This window comes from Choloepus didactylus, chromosome 26 (assembly GCF_015220235.1).
Source record: "Choloepus didactylus isolate mChoDid1 chromosome 26, mChoDid1.pri, whole genome shotgun sequence".
NCBI classification, from domain to species: domain Eukaryota; kingdom Metazoa; phylum Chordata; class Mammalia; order Pilosa; family Megalonychidae; genus Choloepus; species Choloepus didactylus.
This window is the reverse complement of record NC_051332.1, coordinates 12,662,162-12,685,085: the sequence shown is the minus strand read 5'-3', so window position 1 is coordinate 12,685,085 and position 22,924 is coordinate 12,662,162. Positions and strand designations below refer to the sequence as shown.

The window sequence follows — 22,924 nt, the reverse complement described above, 5'->3', positions numbered from 1 at the left end:
TAAACCAAGTAGAAGAAAAGAAATAGCAAGGATTAAAGCAGAAATAAATGACATAGAGAACAAAAAACAATACAGAGAATAAACAACACCAAAATTTTGTTCTTTGAGGAGATCAACAAGATTGACAAGCCCATAGTTAGACTGACAAAATCAAAAAGAAAGAAGACCCACATAAACAAAATAATGAATGAGAAAGGTGACATTACTGTAGATCCTGAAGTAGTTAAAAAAATTATGAGGATACTATGAACAACTTATGCCAACAAACTGGATAATATAGAGGAAATGGACAATTTCCTGGAAACATATGAACAACCAAAGCTGACCAGAGAAGAAATAGAATTCTTCACCAACCAATCACAAAGAGATCCAATCAGTCATCAAAAAGCTTCCCACAAGTAAATGCCCAGGGCCAGATGGCTTCATGGGGGAATTCTACCAAACTTTCCAGAAAGAGCTGACACCAATCTTAAACTCTAAATATTGAAGAAAACAGAACACTACCCAACTCATTTTATGATGCTAACATCAATCTAGTAGCAAAACCACGCAAAGATGGTACAAAAAAGGAAAACTACCTGCCAATCTCCCTAATGAATATAGATGCAAAAATTCTCTACAAAATACTTGCGAATTGAATCCAAAGGCATATTAAAAAAGTCATACACCATGACTAAGTGGGCTTCATTCCAGGCATGCAAGGATGGTTCAACATAAGAAAATCAATGTATTACAACACATTAACAAATAAAAAGTGAAAAATCAAATGATCATCTCAATAGATGCTGAAAAAACAGTTGACAAAATCCAACATCCTTTTTTGATAAAAACAGTTCTAAAAGTAGGAATTGAAGGAAACTTCCTCAATATGATAAAGAGCATATATGAAAAGCCCACAGCCAGCATAGTACTCAATGGTGAGAGACCGAAAGCCTTCCCTCTAAGATCAAGAACAAGACAAGTATGTCCACTGTCACCACTGTTATTCAACATCGTGCTGGAAGTGCTAGCCAGAGCATTCTGATCAAAGAAATAAAAGGCACTCAAATTGGAAAGGAAGAACTAAAACTGTTCTTGTTTACAGATGATATGATCATACATCCGGAAAGCCCTGAGAAATTGATGATATAACTACTAGAGCTAAAACAAATTTAGCAAAGTAACAGGATACAAGATAAATGTAAATAAGTCAGTAATGTTTGTATATGCTAGAAATGAACAAATTGAAGAGACACTCAAGAAAAAGATACCATTTTCAATAGCAACTATAAAAGTCAAGTACCTAGGAATAAACTTAACCAAAGATGTAAAAGACCTATGCAAAGATAACTGCATAAATCTACTAAAAGAAATAGAAGGGGACCTTAAAAAATGGAAAAAAATATTACATGTTCATGGATAGGAAGACTAAATATTAAGATGTCAATTCTATACAAACTCATCTACAGATTCAATGCAATCTGAATCAAAATTCCAACAACCTGCTTTGCAGACTTGGAAAAGCTAGTTATCAATTTTTTTTTGGAAATGGAAGATGCCTCAAATTGCTTAAGACACTCTAAAAAAGAAAATGAAGAGGGAAGACTCACACTCCCTGACTTTGTAGATTATTATAAAGCAACAGTTGTCAAAATAGCATGGTACTGGCAAAAAGATAGACATATTGATCAATGGAATCAAATTGAAAATTTGGAGATAGACCCCCAGATATACAGTTGACCAATTTTTGATAAGGCCCCCAAAGGCCCTGAACTGGGACATAACAGTCTTTTCAACATATGGGACTGGGAGAATTGGCTATCCATATCCAAGAGAATGAAAGAGGACCCCCACCTGACACCCTACACAAAAATTAACTGAAAGTGAATCAAAGATATCACTATAAAAGGGAGTACCATAAAACTCCCAGAAGATAATGTAAGGAAACATCTTCAATACCTTGTATTAGGTGGACATTTCCTAGAATTTACACCCAAAGCACAAGCAACAAAAGAAAAAATATATAAACAGGAATTCCTCAAGCTTAGAAGGTTCTGTACCTCAAAGGAATTTGTCAAAAAGGTAAAAAGGCAGCCAACTCAATGGGAAAAGTTTTTTGGAAACCATGTATCTGACCAAATAATGATATCTTGCATATGTAAAGAAATCCTACAACTCAATGACAATAGTGCAGACAGCTCAATTACAAAATGGGCAAAAGATATGAAAAGACATTTCTCTGCTGAGGAAATACAAATGGCCAAGAAACACATGAAAATATTTTCAGATTCACTAGCTATTAGAGAGATGCAAATTAAGAACACAAAGAGATACCATCTCACACCAATTAGAATAGCGGCCATGAAACAAACAGGAAACTACAAATGCTGGAGAGGATGTGGAGAAATTGGAACACTTATTCATTGACTCTGAAAGTCAGTCTGGCACTTCCTTAGAATACTAGATTTAGAGTTGATCCTTCGATCCAGCAATTGCACTTTTCTTTATGTACCCAGAAGCTCTGAAAGCAGTGACATGAAGAGATATCTGCTTGCCAATGTTCATAGCAGCATTATTCACAGTTGCCAATTTATGGAAACAACCCAAATGTCCTTCAAAAGATGAGTGGATAAATAAAATGTGGAATATCCACACAATGAAATACTATGCAGCTGCAAGAAGGAACAATGTCAAGAAACAGATGACAACATGGATGTGCCTTGAAGACATAATGCTAAGCAAAGTAAACCAGGCATGAAAAGAGAAATGTTATATGCTACCACTAACGTAAGCCCTGAAAATGTAAAACAAATGGTTTATAATGTAGAATGTAGGGGAACTAGTGACAGTAATTAAGGAAGAGGGAATGATAACCCAGTAAGAACAGATAAGCTATTTTGGGTAAATTTAATGTTCTTGGAATGCCCAGGAATAACTATCATCTGTTCATTTGTTATGGGTTTGGTAGGAACAAGTTCACAGACATGTTGTTATATTAGGTTATTTTCTAGGGGTACAGTAGGAACATGTTGGAAGTAAAGTAGTTATCTTAGGTTAGTTTTCCTTTTCTTACTCCCTTGTTATGGTTTGTTTGAAATGTTTCTTTATTGTATGTTTTTTTAAAATCTTTTTGATACAGTTGATTAAAAAAAGAGTTAATTGAAAAAGTGAAAAAAATATGCAGAGCCCCCTTGAGGAGCTGGTAGAGAATGCAGGGATGTTGGGCTTCCCCACCTCTATGGTTGCTGATGTGCTCACAGATATTGGGGACTGGTGCTTTGATGGGCTGAACCCTCTAGCACAGGACTTGCCCTTGGGAAGACTGTTGCTGCAAAGGAGAGGCTAGGCCTCCCTATAATTGTAGCTAAGTGCCTCCTCCTGAATTCCTCTTTGTTGTTCAGATGTGGCCCTCTCTCTTTAGCTAAGCCAACTTTGCAGGTGAAATCATTGGCCTTCCCCCATGTGAGATCTGACTCCTGGGGAATGAATCTCCCTGGCAAAATGGAAAATGACTCCTGGGGAGGAATCTAGACCTGGCATCATGGGATGGATAACATCTTGACCAAAAGGGGGATGTGAAAGGGAATGAAATAAGCTTCAGTGGCAGAGGGATTCCAAAAGAGCTGAGAGGTCACTCTGGTGGACACTCTTACACACAATATATACAACCCTTTTTACATTCCAATAAATTGGAATATCTAGCAGTAAATAGCTGAAACTACCAAACTACAATCCAGAACCCATGAATCTTGAAGATTATTGCATGAAAATATAGCTTATGTAGGGTGACAATGTGATTGGGAAAGCCGTGTGAACCACACTCCCCTTTGTCTAGTTTATGGATGGATGAGTAGAAAAATGGGGGAAGAAAAAAAAGTGCACCCAGTGTTCTTTATTTCTTTAACTGTTCTTTCTCACTTTAATTTTTATTCTTATTGCTCTTGTGTGTGTGGTAGTGAAAATTTCAAAGATTTTTTTTGGTTATGAATGCAAAACTATATAATGATACCGTAAAAAATTGAATGTACACTTTGTTTTGTATTACTGCAGGGTATGTGAATATATCTCAATAAAATGAATTCAAAAATAAAGAAAGCCATAAAGAAGAAAATGAAGACTGTCCAAAGAAAAGAAGACTAATCTCCAACCTAGGCCTCCTTAGTAAAATGGGGACTATTTGATAGATCCTTATGGTTCCTCATGGAACTACAAGTGGTCAGGATTGAAGGCACTCAGGACCAAGTTTCTTTCTCTGCAAAATTTCTATTCCTTTGTGTCAATGACCTAAACAACTTCACCCTACTCTGCATATAATTTGGCAGAAGGGAGCTTGGAAACATTTAATGTTGAATGTGTCAGTTTGATGTATTATGTCCCCCAAAATGCCATGATCTTTGATGTGATCTTGTGTGTCAGACATATTAGTGTTGATTAGGTTGGAATCTTTGGATTAAGTGGTTTCCATGGAGTTGTGAACCACCCAAATGTAGGTGATAACTCTGGACTATTTCCATGAAAGTGTGGCCCCATGCATTCAACATGGGTTTGATTTAATCACTGGAGTACTTAAAAAAAGAATTATGGTTGGAGGGGGCAAGATGCTGGCATAGAGAAGAGTGGAATTTAGTTATCCCCCTGTACCTGCTAATAAACAACCAGGAACAACTAATAAATAATTTGGAATAACTGCTGGGGGACAGCCATGACTACCACCACATTATACCTCAATCTGGATTGGGAGGAATGCCTGAGGCTGCAGCATGATATGTGTGAGTAAAAACTGGGGAAATGAACTAGGAGCCCTCTCCCACCACAGCAGGGCAAACTGCAAAATCTTACCATGGTGAAAAGCAACATTCCCAGATCAAGGAAATATAGCTCAACCTAGCTCCAACTGGGGTTTTTATTAACAAATGTGGACTGCTGAATACAAGCTACATACTGCTAACAAGCAGACAGAGTCTTTTACTGATGACTGATTTTAAAGTACCAGAAGATTCCTCTGTCCTGGGAGGGGGAGTCCAGAAGACCAGGTGTTACCTCTGGCTAATGGGTGTAACTGTGGGACTGTGGACTGGCTCTGAAAGGGGGCTTTCTGTTCCTTTCTCTCTCTCTCAACCTGTGAGGCACAGTGGAAAGAACCTCAGCCATTTTCAGTTCATAGCACTAAGACCCTGACAAGGGTGGAGGAAACAGAATCAGGGAGACAAAGGAGCTATTCAAATGCAGATGAAAACTACCTAATGGGTGTACCTTTCCTAAGAGGAAGAAGGTGGGGCCCAGCTCTACTACCAGTCTTTTCTCCAGAACCAGACCCCAGGAGTTGGGGGAAAACAGCCAAAAGAGAAATTAAAGGGGCCACACCTCCTTACACCAGTTGAGAGGGACAGGCAGACAGGCACCACCTGCTGGGCAGGTTAGGTAAAGCACAGAACCTAGAGACCTCACAGGAAAGTCTGTCAATCTCTAAGACACACTCACAGTGAGTCTATAAACTGAATATAACCCCATTCTGAGATCTGAACATTTTCTGGCTTGGGAAAATCTGTTTGGGGTAACCAAGGAAAGCAGATGTCTAGAAAACAGAAAACTACTATCTACTCTAGGAAAAATGAAGATATGGCCCAGTCAAAGGAATAAACTTACACCTCAATTAGGGAATAGTTGAGATATTCTTTCACTTTAATGAAAAAATCAATTAAAGATTTCCAAATAAATATGCTAAATCAAATGAAAAACCAAATCAATGAATTCAGGGAAGATATAGCAAAAGAGATGAAAGCTATAAAGAAAGCCCTGGGCAAACAAAAGGTAGAAATCAAAAGTTTGATAAAACAACTGGCATAATCCAGGGAAATGAAAGGCAGAGCAAAAGAGATGAAAAACACAGTGGAGACATATAACAGCAGATGACAAGAAGCAGAAGAAAAGACTCAAGAACAGAGAACAAGCCACCTGAAATCCTATACACAAAAGAACAGATAAGGAAATGAATGGAAAAACCTGAGGAAAGTCTCAGGGAATTGAATGGCAACATGAAGTGCATAAATGTACATATCATGGGTGTCTCAGAAGAAGACAAGGGAAAAGGGCAAGAAGCGGTAATGGAAATAAGCAATGAAAATTTCACATCTTTTATGAAAAACATAAAATTACAGATCCAAGAAGCACAGCATACCCAAAACAGAATAGATCTGAATAGATCTATGCCAAGACACCTAATAATCAGATTGTCATATGTCAAACACAGAGAATACTGAAAGTAGCAAGAGAAAAGTGACCCATCACATACAAGAGAAGCTTGATAAGACTATAGGTGGATTTCTCAGTAAAAACCATGAAGGTAAGAGGGAAGTGGTGTGATATATTTAAGATACTAAAAGAGAAAAATTGCCAACTAAGAATCCTGTTTGGCCAAACTGTTCTTCAAATATGAGGGAGAATTTAAAATATTCTCTGAAAAACAGACAATGACAGAGCTTGTGGACAAGATTCCTGCTCCACAGGAAATACTAAAGTGACCACTACAGACAGATAGGAAAAGACAGGAGTGAGAGCTTTGGGACACAATTTTGGGTGATGGTAGCACAGCAATGTAAGTACACTGAAAAAAGATGACTGAGTATGGTTGAAAGTGGAAGGTTAGGAACATGTGGGACACAAGAAGGAAAGAGAAAAGATAGAGACTTGGACTTTATAACTCAGAGAAACCTAAAGTGGTCAACAATTGTGATAAAAGGTAAAAACATGTTTTTACATGGGGAAGAACAAATAAATGTCATCCTTGCATGGTGTTAACAATTGGGTGGTATTGAGGAAAAATACAATCAATGCAAACTAGAGACTATAGTTAAAAGAAACATTATATTATGCTTCCTCAATGTAACAAAGAAAACTTACCAAAGCTAAATGCCTATAAGTGGGGGGGGGGGCATAAGGGAGTGGCATGGGATTCTTGGCATTAGTGATGTTGTCTGACTTTTATTCAACTTTAGTTTAATCCTATCTTTCCTTTTGTTGCTTTTTAATTGTCATTTTTTCCTTTCTTTTTTCTTTTGTCTCTAACTTCTTTGACTCTTTCTCCTTCTTAGTGGAAGAAATGGAGACATCCTTATATAGATAGTGGTGATGATGGTGAATATATAAATAGGTGACTATAAAGAGAACCACTGATTGTTTAATTAGGACCAAAAGCATGGTGGGTGAACAAAACTGTCTTAAAAATGGGTTGACAGACAAACCTTGAGGGCACTATATTGAGTGAAATAAGTCAAACACAGAAGGAACAATACTGTATGGTCTCACAAATATGAAATAATTATAATATGTAAACTCATAGACTTGAAATATAAGTTACCAAGGTATAGAATGAGGCTAAAGAATGGGGAGCAGTCATTTATGAGCAGAATGTTTAATTATGTTGAACTTAAGTGCTTGGAAGTGGACAGAGATGAAGGTAACATGTTATTGTGAGAATAACAAACAGTGCTGAGTGGTGTGTGAATATGATGGAAATGGGAAGATAAGGGTCATGTGTGTCACCAGAAGGAAAGTTGGAGGTTAAAATATAGGAATGTATAAAACAGCGAAACTCATAGTTGATAACTTCCATGATTAACTGTACAAATATTAGAAATCTCTTTCATGAACTAGAACAAATGTATGACACTGTAATGAGAAGTTAATAGTAAAGCCAGAGTCCATTACCTTACTCACCAAGTACGTCCTGAGCCTCAAGAGGAAAATTCAGAAATTTGTAGAAAATTTGGATCAAGAAATGAAGTACCAGCCTTCCTATGATGACAAGATTCCCAGTCCTGAAAGCCTGAAATGGATGCATGATTTGGCTGAAGGTTGTAAACAGCACAAAGAACTAAAGCTGAAGCTGAAAGAATAACAAGAGAGTGCTCCCAAATGTCCATCTAGAAACCTGCTCTGTGGACAACCCACAGTCACAGAGAATGGGAAGTCAGAAGTTGCAGTCCCTGAATTGACATCCTCTGGAGAGGAGAACACCCATGTCATGTTCACACACCTGAAGTAGAAGAGAGAGCAGCTCCCTCCCCAGGAGGATGCTATGGTAAATAAGCAAGAAAAGTACCTTATAAATCCTCCTTATTACTGATACATAATTAACAAGAAATTCATGTGAATGACTTTCCTTATCCCAAAAATTGAAAAAGAGGACTCTGATGAAGACTGTCCTCAGGGAAGCCAGCAGTCCTCTTTGACTGATCCAGCATCTCATCTTCTTGTTGGCAACCACCACACCTATTCCCATGAGACTGATACTGTTAGGGCCCTGCTGCCAGATGAAAAGAAAGAAGACAGCCCTCTTCATGTCCAATTTAATAAGGGCACCATGCCTGCACTTTTTGACCATATCTGAGAAACTAGAGCTGACAAGGAGAGACTTCGGAAAGACTTAAGAGATTTTGAAGTATGGCTTTTGAGACAAGCAGGAAGAAGTCCACGAAAGGAAGAAAAGATCCCAATGTCAGATGAATACTATGAACATAAGCACATAAAAACCAAACTGGGGCTGTTTCCCTTGGAAAGAACTGCAGAGATCCCTGTTTTCTGATCTGCCTCTCTGTAGAAAACATCTCTGAGCTTTTACTCCAGAACTGTGGAAAAATCACATTGGCCATTTCTCTTCAGGTGACACCACTGCATTACATGCAAGCAGAGGATGAGAGGACAGTTTTGTCTTCTTGTCTTCTGCTTGCCAGCTTGGAATCTCAGGCCTATGAACAAGCTGGGGTGTGGGTGACCAGAGTCTCAGTGCTTTGGGTCTGTTGGGCCTGGGATGGGGTTTCTGTCCACAAGTACAAGCTGGGTGGAGGAAGGAATCCCCAACTTTTTGGCCAACTTCACCTTGATTTCTTCCCCTATTACACTAAGATCTGATGTGGGTGAGACATACTGGTGACCCACTCTTCTCATGAGGACATTGTAGATGGTGGCAGGGCTGGGGGAGAAAGAGCACCACCTTCTTGGACCTCCCTTTACACAGACAATGGATGGGAGTGGATTGTGGCTCAAGTGTCACAGACTTTGGCTGTTTTCAGATTTAGAAAATGTTTTGGGATAAATATTTTCTCATTTTCTCTATGCTCTTAGAATAATTTCCAGAGGCAATAAATGTTTTGTTATTTTTAGCAACCATTTGTTCCACTGCAGAGTATATTTGCAAAGCTTCTGAGGCCACTATTTCAGATGAGAGGATAATATATTTGAAAGTGTCTTACCTGACACATAAATGTTCCTTTCCTTATTATTAGAGCATGGGAGCTTTGAGAAAATTCTTCATATGAATAACATGCATTTTCTTAAAATGGACTAACAAATATAAGGGTAAATCTTTCCAAAGTACCCTCCTATTTGCTGTCGCTTTTAATCCTCACTCACATGAGACAAAGTGAGGATAATTTTTCTATATTTTTGCAAATGAAGAAACAGACTTAGGGACATAATGTGATATAGTGGGTAGATTTCATCTCAGCCTTTGAGGCCTCACAGCCCACCATATCCCTGCATGACTACAGTGCAAAGCAGCACTATTGACTCTGTGGCAGGCTACTGGAGCTGGGACATGCTTCCTTGGACTATGTTTTCTGGATCTGGATCTTATATCAATCTTAAGTGTCAATATGACCATGGAGATCCAATTGTTGATGTTACAAACCTTGTTCCTAGGTTCAGATGAGGCAATGGGGAAAAGAGAAATTTCCTTTCTGTTGAATAATGGGTTTGAAAGTTCATTAAAGGGAGGAGGCACATGGCATTTTAAAATGAGGTATAATTCTGAGATTAGTGCCATTTTTTTCTGTTATTTCCTTGAGGAAAACTTGTACAGTAAACATGGGCAAGAGCTGCACGTGGGGAAATGCAAACTAAAAGTGGATTCATTCTCACAATGTCACTGTATCTGTCTGCTCATAAATCCTCTTTCCATATTCTCCAGAGCTTCAATTGAAGAAGTTCTGTAAATGAACTTAATTTCTTGATGAAACTCATGAGGTTGAAATATGTATAGTTAATGTTGGCTTCTGCAATGCAGGTGACCTAAAAGGGACAAAATCAGTAATGTCTCCCTCTGCATTTTGGCAAAAGATGAAATTTTAGTAGTAGTTATATAAAATTGGATACTAAATGTATGGTATACTGAGAGAAGTATTCTTTAAATTCTTAACTGAAATTGCAGCAGATAAAAGAGCAGAGAACTTGTGCAGCTGTAATATGATCACTGAACTTAAAGGACATATCTGACCATGTTTCAATGCTGTCACCAGGGAGACTACTTAAGAGTATTTCTGAAGACATCAGGCAAATGCTGGCTGAAGATCAAAGCCAAGCATGTATAGAAAGGGACAAGTATCACTTGAGTATTCATATTCACAACCTGCTCATTCTATCTCTCTCCCTTTGGCCTTCTAAGAAAGACTGTGTTTGGGTACCTGCTGGATGCCTCAGAATTTAAAAAGGCAGACTGGAGATGGGGGTTACATTGGAAGACACTCCTCTAGAGGGAGAAAAAGAATACGACCTGGAAAGTAGGGGTTGAAATTGATTTAAGAGCATTTTAGCCTAAATTTAAAAGGTATAATTTTTGTATGGTATACATTTGGGGAAAAATAGGGTTTTAAGGGAGCAGCTGCTTCCCAAGGGGATGATTATCACAGTGACTATAGTGAAAGCAAAGCCCCCTAATTCATATTTCTAGAGCACCTCCTGTTTCTTAAATTGTATATACACTCTCTTGTTTGGTCCAAAACCAAAATGTTAATTAGCATAAACTTATTCCCAAGATTATTCTTTCCTCATTGACTTCCTGTCATACATTATTTTCCATTGGTATTCTGGGGGTTCTATTTCTCTTCTTTCACATCTCCAAAGAGAATGTTATCTGTCTCTGACCTATACTAGGATAACAAAATGAATTTTTGTAATGTTCCTAGTGAAGATATATTTCAGGCTTAAGGGAGGTTGGGTAAGTTGACATCAAACACTCTCTTTAGCCATGAGATTCCATGAATCTTGGATTCTATGGTCTACTGAAATAATGCAATATAATCCACTTCCCTCCTCATCTGTCCACCAATAAGATGAAGTTGGCAGGGACCTGAGTGATTTCCAACTTCGTTGAGTGGAGAAAGAATTCAGGTTTTGGAACTACTGATTTTTATATTTTTATGGAGCCTGAAAAGGACTGACCTATTATTTTCAATTTCATCTCCTGTAAAACATCTTGCATCTGATTTCCATCCACTTCAGGCACATGAAATTCTTTCTTAAGAGTGTTCCATTGGGGAGAAAAGAAAATCTGACTAATATGTTGGAAATGCCTTCCATCAGGTTTACCAAGTTTTGAAAGTGACATGCATTCATTAACAGTGTTTGCCCAAGTTACTGTATTCTTCGACCTTCTTAATCTCTCAGCCCTGACATCTGGAGGAGCTCCAGAAATAACCCACAGCAGGGAGGCAGGGTTTCCTACAGACCCACCACCATAGTCCCAGTAGCAGTCCAGTTTGGAATCTTCAGGTTACCCTATCTCTACTCGGATAAGCAGTTTCTTTTCCATAACTTCATTTCCTGATAATTAGACTTCTCCCCAGCAGTATCCTTCAGCCCCTCAAGCACATGTCCAAAGATGAGTTCTTGTCTCACCCCTAACTTGCTTTTCTATCTTCCATTATTCCCTTTTTATCCAAGACTATTCTCCACACAATCTCTAGAGTAAATTGTAGATTTCAGAACAGAATATCATTCTTCAGCATCAACTATTTCAATGGATTTCCCCTTGCTTTTAAGATAAAAGTACTTCTCTCCAGAAAGCCAAGATTTTCCATGATCTGTTCTACCCTCAGCTTCCAACCACACAAAGCTTGCTGTTGTTCTTATCCTTGTTTTTTGCCCCAGTGTCTTTGCACTACTGTTTCATCTGTCTGGAGTGCTGATCCATTATTCTTCACTTGATTATTTCATATCACCTCACATTTTTCCCTCTCTAAGAAGCCGTCCTAAAATCTATACTCTCAGTTCTATGTCTAAATTCCCCATTAGGTATTCTCTCTTTCCATAATATCACTGAATTTGCTACATTGTGTTGTAGTTTTCTGCTTAAATGTCTGTCTCATTATCTATATTGCCAAGCCTTTGAAGGGGTTGGTAATGCCATATTTATGTTTTCATCCCTTAAGAGTCCAGCACAAGGAATTGTACATAATGGGGCTCAACAAACATTTGTTAAATGAATGAGTGAAAAATTGAGTGATCACATAACTCAGATCTGCTTTTTCTGTCATGACTCTTCCCTGTTTGACCTCCCCACTGACATACTTGGCAGTAATTTGTGCCTCATGTCCCAGTGCAGACACACAAAAGGAAATTGGCCAGCATTTGCTGAATCCACAAAACTATTACTCAGACTGATAACATAGAGTAAAGGGGAAGACATAAATAAAGGCCAGCCAAATTGTGCCCAGCAGAGAGGAAGGAGTGAAATTTTTCTCATGAGCCCATTGGCTGCTTTCAAGTTGACACATTTACTGTTGATTTGTTTCAAAGTGGGCTTAGTGCTCTCTCAAAATTTTCATTATCCTCTGCTTCATGCATGAATCCCATGTCTTCCATGCCCTCATCTTTTAGCCCAATTTCCTGCATTCTATCTTTCAGGCTCATTTACACTGCATGCTATCCTTTACACTGTGTGGTCTCCCATCAGCTCTCTGAGAAGTTGCACTGTCTACCCTGGCTTTGCATACTGCCTCAGGTGGAGTAGCACCACCTGAGTGAGAGCTGCTGGTATCCACCTGTTCTCCAGTTGATTTGATCCACCTGCACTCAAACATCTTCACTGTGTTATCAATATTTTATGCTATATTATAAAATAATTTGATTGTCACATTTGATTTTAAATTTTATTATGAATGAAATCAAACACATAGAATATTATATATATATAATCAGTTTGAATGATAATGATAATAATCCAGGAAACATACAGATATCAAACAGCCAAAATAAACAATAGGACACTACAAAACTTTTGAAGTTCCCTGCCCCAATTGTACTTGACTCCCCACACAAAGAAGTAGCCATCATTCTGAAAATAATTTCTTTGCTTTCTTTATCATATAAACACATCATATATGTTAATCAAAATAGCATACTGGTTGGGCAAGATGGCAGTATAGAGAGGAGTGGAAGCTAAGTAATCCCCCTGGAAAACTACAAAAAACCAGAAACAACTAGTAAATAATCCAGAATAACTGTGGGGGGACAAATGAGACCATCCACTCATCATACATCAACCTGAATTGGGAGGAATGCCCAAGAACACAGCATAAAATCTGTAAGTAAAACCTGCAGATCCAAGTCAGGAGACCTGTCCCCCCATAGCCCAAGCTGCAAAGCCTTGTGGTGCCAGAGAGAAGCTCTCTCCCAGCAAGCAAAAATAGCTCAGCTGATCTCCAACTGGGGTTTTAAGTAGTGAGTGTGAACTGCTCACTACACATATGAATCCCCAAAAAACAGACAGAGGCTTTGAGTGATGACTGACTTTGGAGAGTTGGAGGGACACCTTTGACTAGGTCTGAAGGGGACTATCTGTTTCTTTTTTGGCTCAGTGGAGAAAGTCCTAGTCATTTTCAGTTTCCAGGGCTGTGACTCAGAGAAGGGTGGAGACACCACAAGCAGAGAGAGAGACCATTGAAATGCTAACGACCTCCCCCTAGGTAGTCTATCTTCTTTAAGAGGAAAGTGGTGGGGCCCTTTCCATTCAGAACCATACCCCAGAGCCTGGGGATACATGCCTATACCTCCTCACACCAGTCAAGAATTATAGGCTAACAGGCATCACTTGTTGGGCAGAAAAGCACAGTGACCTGAGGCATAACAGGATGGAGCAATTTTCTAAGACACACCCACAAGGAAACCAGATACTGAATATTTCTTCCCTCTGGGACCTAAGCCTGTTCTCATCTTGGAAAACCTGATTTGGATAACCAAGGAAACCATGCCTGGATAACAGAAAATTACAACCTACACTAAGAAAACCAAAGTTATGGCCCAGTTAAAGGAACAAATGTACACTTCAACTGAGATACATGAATTTAAACAATGAATGCTAAACAAATTCAAAAAGTTTAGAGAAGATATTGCAAAAGAGATAGAGGCTGTAAAGGAAACACTGGGCATATATAAGGCAGAAATTGAAAGTTCAAAAAAACAACTAGTAGAATCTATGGAAATGAAAGGTACAACACAAGAGATGAAAGACACAATGGAAACATACAACAGCAGATCTCAAGAGGCAGGAGAAAACACTCAGGAACTGGAGAACAAAACACCTGAAAGCCTACATGCAAAGGAGCAGATGGAGAAAAGAATGAGAAAATATCAGGAACGTCTCTGGGAACTCAAGGATGAAACAAAGTACAATAATGTACATATCATTGGTGTCCCAGAAGGAGAAGAGAAGGGAAAAGGGGAAGAAGCAATAATAGAGGAAATAATTAATGAAAATTTCCCATCTCTTACGAAAGACATAAAATTACAGATCCATGAAGTGCAGTGTACTCCAAACAGAAGAGACCTGAATAGGTCTATGCCAAGACACTTAAAAACCATATTATCAAATGTCAAAGACAAAGAGAGAATCCTGAAAGTGGGAAGAGAAAAGTGATCCATTGCATATAAAGGAAGCTTAATAAGACTATGTGTGGATCTCTCAGCATAAACCATGGAGGCAAGAAGGGAGTGGTATGATATATTTAAGATACTGAAAGAGAAAAACCACCAACCAAGCATCCTATATCCAGCAAAGCTGTCCTTCAAATATGAGAGAGAGATCAAAATATTTTATGACAAACAGACAATGAGAGACTTTGTGAACAAGACACCCACCCTACAGGAACTACTAAAGGGAGCACTACAGAGTGATAGAAGACAGGAGTGTGTGGTTTGGAACACAAATTTGAGAGATGGTAACACAACAATGTAAGTACACTGAACAAAGATAACTATGAATACAGTTGAGAGAGCAAGGTGGGGAGCATGTGAGACACCAGAAGAACGGAGGAAAAATAAAGACTGGGAGTGTGTAACTTGGTGAAATCTAGAGTATTCAACAATTGTGATAAAATGTACAAATATGTTCTTTTACGAGGGAGAACAAGCAAACGTCAACCTTGCAAGGTGTTAAAAATGGGGAGGCATTGGGGGAGGGATGCAATCAACATAAACTAGAGAATGTAACTAATAGAATCATTGTATTATGCTTCTTTTAATGTAACAAAGGTGATATACCAAGGTAAATTCAGATAAAAGGGGGGGATATGGGAGGCATGTTAGACAACTGACATTGGTGATATTGTCTGATTCTTTACTGTACTTTGATTTAAGGTTATTTTTCCTTTTGCTGCTTCCTAGCTGTCATTTTTTCCCTCTTTCTTTTGCCTCTCTATCTTCTTTGACTCTCCCTCCTGCCTTGTGGAAGAAATGTAGATGCCCTTATATAGATAGTGGTGAAAGTGGTGAACACATAAATATATGACCATACAGAGAACCATCAATAATTTACTTAGAATGGAATGTATGGTGAGTGAAAACCATATTAAAAATATGGGTTGATGAAAAAACCTTGAGGGTAATATACTGAGTGAAATAAGGCAGACACATAAGGACAATTATTGCAGGGTCTCACTGATAGGGACTAATTATAATATGTAAACTCATAGACATGAAATATAAGGTACCAAGATATAGGACAAGGCTTAAGAATGGGGAGTGGTTGCTTATTATGTGCAGAATGTTCAACTAGGATGAACTTAAATGTTTGGTAATGAACAGGGGTGTTGGTAGCAAGATGTGAGAATAACTAACAGTGCTGAATGGTGTGTGAATGAGGTGGAAAGGGGAAGCTCAGAGTCATATATGTCACCAGAAGGAAAGATGGAGGTCAAAAGATGGGAATGTATAAAACAATCCCATGGTGGGCAATGTCCATGATCAACTGTACAAATACTAGAAATCGCTTCCATGAACCAGAACAAATGTATGACAATACAATTAGAAGTTAATAATAGAAGGGCATATAGGGAAGAAATATATACGTATTGAAAACTATATACTACAACTAGTAGTATTTCAACATTTTTTCATAAACAGTAACAAATGTACTATACCAATACTATGTCAAGAATTGAGAGGGGTTGGTTGGGGATAGGGGAGGATTAGAGTTTCCTTTTCTTTTTTTCTTTTTTGATCTTTCACTTTATTTCTTGTCTGGAGTAATGAAAAGTTTCTAAAAGTTGAACAAAAATAATATGTGGTGATGGATGCACAGCTGTATGAGGGTACCCAGGGGCAAGTGATTGTACACTTTGGATCTTTGGATACTTGTATGGTATATGAACAATCACAATAAAAATGAAAAAAAAAGAGCCTATCAAAAAAATAGCATATTGTTTGGTTTTACATGTATTTTTTTAATTTTAGAGATTTTTATTATCCAAACTTTATAATGATCCTCTACAGTAATATAACCAGAGTGTAGTGACCCTTTGATATAAGAAACAAACCTTGAGTTCCAGATGCTTTCACTTTTAAAGCTTCTTATATGAAACTCCTACTACATTTGTCTTTATAGATGACATGCTAAACACACCTAGAAATATAATTAAATATAATAAATTAACATAAGATTCATATTATACAATCTACAATTATAAAATACCCTAACAATTATAACCTTTCAAATATACAGTTGAGTCATTTTATAATTCCTTAATAGAATAAAACAAAAAGGAACAAAATAAAGTATACATTAATAGAATAAAACTAAAAGAAACTAAATAAGACCACAAAATCTTGCTATTATGATTTTAAAAGTAGACTCAAAGGAAGGAGGAGAAAACTGCAATTGAAACATTTGTTTCCAGGTTATATACACAGTACTTGTAGTCTGGAAATGTGTTGATACATTCTTGGTACCAGTGGAGATTAGTGTTGGGTCATGGAAGTCTCTTATCAAATGGACTCTTGGGGAGCTTCCTCTTCAGTTTCCAAAATGGTGGGAAGAATGGGATGTCCTATTCTCAGAAACTTCCTCCTTGGACTCCTTCATAACTTCTGACTTTTGACAGGAGGGTAATGTGGAGGACCAGAGCCTGGGTAAGCTTCTCCTTTATCAGGTGAGAGGGTTGAATGAGAAGAAGCTGCTGAGCTGCTGTGCAAGGAGGCCCAAGAGCAGCACTGGCTTGATCTCCTGTGGCACCTGTTGCATCAGGAGGGGGCAGCCAGGATGGAGGAACTCCCAGGTGCGGCAAGTGGTTGATAAAGGCCATGTCCTGTCAGCCTGCTGCTCCTCCTTCCTTGGAGATCTATTAGTCCAGATGGTTCCTGAACATGCTTTCAGGACTCCATTAAAAGCTCCATTTGGAACATCAGGAATTGGAAGATAATTTTAAGAAGCTTTATATTTTTCCTTAATTAATTTTTGTGTTATGTATGTATTTTCTTTTCTCAATTGATGCAAATTTCTTTCAGCTATCAGAGCTCTTACCCCCATATCATGAGATTTCTTCTCCTGGGACACAAGAATGCTTTGGTAATACCCAGTGATTCTGTTGAAATTTTCTGAAAAAATTTCTGCTTGAATTTTATAAGTTTTCACCTCTTCACATCTCTTGCTATTATTTTTATTTCCTTTGAAGAAATCATCCTCTACCTTTTTGGGGTAAATTCTTTTTAAATTGAACATTGAATAAAAATTTGTTTCTTTTCCTTGATGATGTTCGGGATGGATTTGATGTTTCTGCTAGAGCTTCTGCCTCTCCCTTTTTAATTGGGTGAATTCTGACTGGAGGAAGGCCTTTTCAGTTTGGGATCTTTCTATGTGATTATTCAGTACACTGATTATTTTAGTTTCTTCTTTTAGTGTCATGTGCGTTTGTTTTATTTTTTCTTTGAGAGTTTGTAAGTAAGTATTTAACTTCACCTCATCAATCAACACTCCTTTGTCTTCATCTCTGAAATCTTCATTTTCTGATGTCTTCAGTGTATCCAATTCCATTTTCCTGAAGTCTATATTACCTTCCAGAAGTACAGCAACCAAATCAGCTCATCTTTAGCAGCTACTCACCTGGAGGCTTGGTTGGAACCACTTTATTGTGAAAAGCAGGCTCTGTAGGCAGCTTAGAGTTTTCTGAGATATTTTTGTCCTCACTTAATTTGTCCAGTCTTCCTTAAAATTTTAGGATTCCTGTGAACACTGTTTTATGTTTCTCTCAAGCCTGGAATTTTCCTTGCAAGCCTGCGTTACTGCTGTGTGAAGATCTTTTGCATTCACCTGAGAGATATTGAAAGGTGATTTGGCTGTTGGTATTTGTTATTGGATTTGCTTTGCTGAGATTTCTAGGGAAAGAGTATTGCTTGCAGTGTCTGCCATCAGCTGCACTTCTTGTAAACATTTGGATGTCTGTCCATTCCATAATTTTTTAGATGTATCCACCTTAATTCCCAACAAAGAGTTGTAACTTTTCAGTTCTTTATTTATGGTTTCATGTTTATAATATGAGATATTTCATTTTTGAGTTTTGCTTGTTATTGTTGATGTAAGGTCTCCAAATGCATTTTCAATATGGCAAAATGGAGCAATTTGATGTATTTCCTCTAGAAGAGCAGAAATGTCAGCAGTCAGATTTTTATCTGCCCCTTCAGAATAATGGATTATTATATATTTAGTAATAATCCATACCTGTAACACTAACAATATAATAATAAATATTATTAATAAAAAATAATAATTATTATTATAAAACTCCTACTATGAGTATCCAAGCCACCATCTCCAAGAGAATTCTTTGGGAACCTGGGCTTGGTAAAGAGTCTTCCCACTGTGCTGCCAAGACCTGGCATAAGGCCATTAGGATCAGAATTTTGCAGAGCATCATGGCTATCTGCAGACTCTCAGGCTCTCAAGAACTCTGCTGAGTCACCTCAACTGCCACGAAGCTGTAGCCCAACACAGGATAGAACACCATGGTGATCATTCTCCCCAGAGCCTCCCACTGCTTGGCAATTAATGCAGACCTCAGTGGAGGTGGGTGAAGTGACAAAAAAACAGTGCCTCCATCTTTGCCCTCACCTTGACTCACAAAGTCAGTGATAATATCACAGGACCCAGGGGATATTGACTAGTCTCTGTAGGCCAGAATGCATGGCATATATCTCTGAACAAGCATGATCTTTTCTGGTTTTCCCAAGAACTAAGGAGGTAAATGACCTGCCATACATTTCACCATCTGGGTCACTGGTTGGGAGGTTTCATGGGGGAGGATTGCAGACCCCTAACACTGGCCACTGAGCCTCTTTCTCTTAAATAACCTGTTCATTCTGTGGCCTTGGAGACACAGTCCAGCCCAGGGTGATCAGAAAAGACTATGACTCTCAGTGCCCTCCTTGATTTGTGTCCAACTGGCCTTGGATGTGTGATGTGTATAGAGGGGTTATGAGGGTCCTTGCATAGGGTTTCAGCTCACTTCACTAATTTCACCTGTGAGATCTAAGAGAGAAACATAGGAATTTTCATGTCTTCCAATTTCAAGCATGTGCAGTCTAACATTGTGGTCTTTGGATTCACTTGCATTTTTTCTTTTCTGACTATTCACACAAGAGCTCTGTTGTCCACCAGAGTTGGTGGCTGTCATCTTACCCTTCAGCAACTGTATTATTTTTTAACCTTTATTTTGAAATGATTACAAACCTGTTGAACAGTTACAGAAAGAATATAAACCCCATAGTGTGAGTTCCAACATACTCCTGCACGCCAGATATACAGATATTCAAATCTACCAATTTTAATATTTTGCCATCTTGGCCATATCATTATGTCACCTGTCTATCTACCTACCTATCTATCTATCTATCTATCTATCATCTATTTATCTATATCTATCTTTATCTATATCTTTATCTTATCTATATCTGCTGAAGGACATTTGAGTTGTTTCCATTTCTTGGCAATTGGGAATAATGCTGCTATGAAAATTGGCATGTACACATCTGTTCATATCACTGCTTTCAGATTTTTTGGGTATATACTGAGAAGTGCAATTGCTGGATCTGAGGGTAACTCTCTATCTAGTTTTCTAAGGAACTGCCAGACTGCCTTCCAGAGTGGCTGAACCACTATACAGTCCAACCAAAAAGAAATAAGAGCTCCAATTTCTCTATATCCTATCCAGCATTTGTTGTTTCCTGTTTCTTTAATGGCAGCCTTTCTAGTTGATGTGAGACGGTATCTCACTGTGTTCTTAATTTGCATCTCTCTAATAGCTAGTGAAGCTGAACATTTTTTCATGTTTTTTTTTTGCCATTTGTATTTCCTCTTCAGAGAAATATCTTTTCATATCTTTTCCCCATTTTATAAGTGGGCTGTCTGTACTATTGTCATTGAGTTGTAGGATTCCTTTACATATACAAGATGTCAGTCTTTTGTTAGATACATGGTTTCCAAATACTTTTTTTCCCATTGAGGTGGCTGCCTCTTCACCATTTTGACAAATTCATTTGAGGTACAGAAACTTCTAAGTTTGAGGAGTCCCCATTTATCCATTTTTTCTTTTGTTGCTTGTACTTTGGGTGTAAAGTCTAGGAAGTGACCGCCTAATAGAGGGTCTTGAAGATGTTTCCCTACATTATCTTCTAGGAGTTTTATGGCACTTTTATATTGAAGTTTTTGATCCACTTTAATTTTTGTGTAGAATGTGAGGTAGGGGTCTTTTGTCCTTCTTTTGAATATGAGTATCCAACTTTCCCAGCCCCATTTCTTGAAGACTGTTATGTCCCATTTCAGTGGCTTTGGGGACCTTATCAAAGATTAGTTAGGCATAGATCTTGGAGTCTATCTGTGAATTCTCAATTTGATTCCACTGATCAATATGTCTGTCTTGGTGCAAGTACCATGATGTTTTGACTACTGTGGCTTCATAATAATCTTCAAATTCAGGGGGTGAAGGTCCTCCCACTTTGTTTTTCTTTTTTTGAGTGTTTTTTACAATTTGATTCATCTTCCCTTTCCAAATGAATTTGATAACTAGCTTTTCCAAGTCTGCAAAGTAGGTGGTTGGAATTTTGAATGGGATTGCATTGAATCTGTAGATGAGTTAGGGTAGAATTGACATCTTAATGACATTTAGCCTTCCTATCCATGAATACGGAATATTTTTCCATCTTTTAAGTTCCCTTTCCATTTCTTTTAGTAGATTTATGTAGCTTTCTTTGTATAGGTCTTTGGTTAAGTTTATTCCTAGGTACTTTATTTTTTTAGTTGCTATTGAAAATGGTATCTTTTTCTTGAGTGTCCCTTCACATCATTCATTTCTACTGTATAAAAACATTACTGACTTATGTGCATTAATCTTGTAACCTGCTATTTTGCTAAATTTGTTTATTAGCTCTCATGGCCATATTGCCAATTTCTCAGGATTTTCCAGAAATACGATCATTTCATCTGCAAATAGTGACAGCTTAACTTCTTCCTTTCCAATTTTGATGAATTTTATTTCTTTTTCTTGCCAGATTGCCCTGGCTAGCACTTCTAGCATGACATTGAATAACAATGGTGACAGCAGACATGCTTGTCTCATTCCTGATTTAAAGGGAATAATTTCAATCCCTCACCATTGATTGTTATGATGGCTGTGGGTTTTTCATATATGCTCTTTATCATATTGAGGAAGATTCTTTCAGTTCCTAACATTTGAATTGTTTTATTTTATCAAAAAGGGATGTTGGATTATGTTGCATGATTTTCAGCATCCACTGAGAAGATCATTTGATTTTTCTCTTTTGATTTGTTAATGAGTTGCAAGACATTAATTGATTTTCTTATATTGAGCCATCCTTGCATGCCTGGAATGAACCCCATGTGGTCATGGTGTATGATTTTTTTAATGTGTCTTTGGATTTGATTTGCAACTATTTTGTTTGAGAATTTTTGCATCTATATTCTTCAGGGAGATTGGCCTATAATTTTCCTTTTTTGTGGCATCTTTGCCTGGTTTTGGTATTAGATTGATATTTGCTTCATAAAATGTGTTAGGTAGTGTTCCATTTTCTTCAATGTTTTGAAGGAGTTTAAGTGTCAGTTCTTTTTGGAAAGTTTGTTAGAATTCCCCTTTGAAGACTTCTGTTCCTGGACATTCATTTGTGGGAAGTTTTTTGATGACTGATTAGATCTCTTTGCTTGTGATTGGTAGGTTGAGATCATCTTTTTCTTCTCTGGTCAGTCTAGGTTGTTCATATGTTTCCAGGAAGTTGTCCATTTCCTCTACATCATCCAGTTTGTTGGTATAGTTTTTCATAGTATCCTCATATAATTCTTAAAATTTCTTTGGAATCTGCAATAATGTCACCTTCCTCATTCATTATTTTGATTACATGGGTTTGCTTTCTTTTTGATTTTGTCAGTCTAGCTAGAGGCTTGTCAATCTTGTTGATCATCTCAAAGAAATAAAGTTTGGTGTTATTTATTCTCTCTATTGTTTTTTTCTCTAGGTCATTTATTTCTGCTTTAATCCTTGTTATTTCTTTTCTTCCACTTGGTTGAAGATTAGTTTGCTGTTCATTTTCTAGCTTTTTCAGTTGTTCCATTACTTTCATGATTTTATCCCTTTCTTCCTTTTTGATGGAAGCAATTAGTGCTATAAATTTTCCCCTTAGTACTGCTTTTGCTGCTTTCCATATGATTTGATATATTGTGTTCTCATTTTCATTGATCTCTACATATTTAGCAATTTCTCTTGCTATTTCTTCTTTAATGTTCTGATTGTTTAGGAGTGTGTTTTTTAACCTCCAGTTATTTGTGAATTTTCTAAGTCTCTGTTGGATATTGACTTCTAATTGTATTCCATTATGGTCAGAGAATGTGTTT

The 22,924-nt window shown here is 37.6% G+C and overlaps 1 pseudogene; it reads left to right on the top strand.

The window, feature by feature from the left end:
* Nucleotides 1-6,316: 6,316 nt before the first annotated feature.
* On the top strand, nt 6,317-8,563 carry LOC119520771 (annotated as a pseudogene).
* The last annotated feature ends 14,361 nt before the right edge of the window (nt 8,564-22,924 follow it).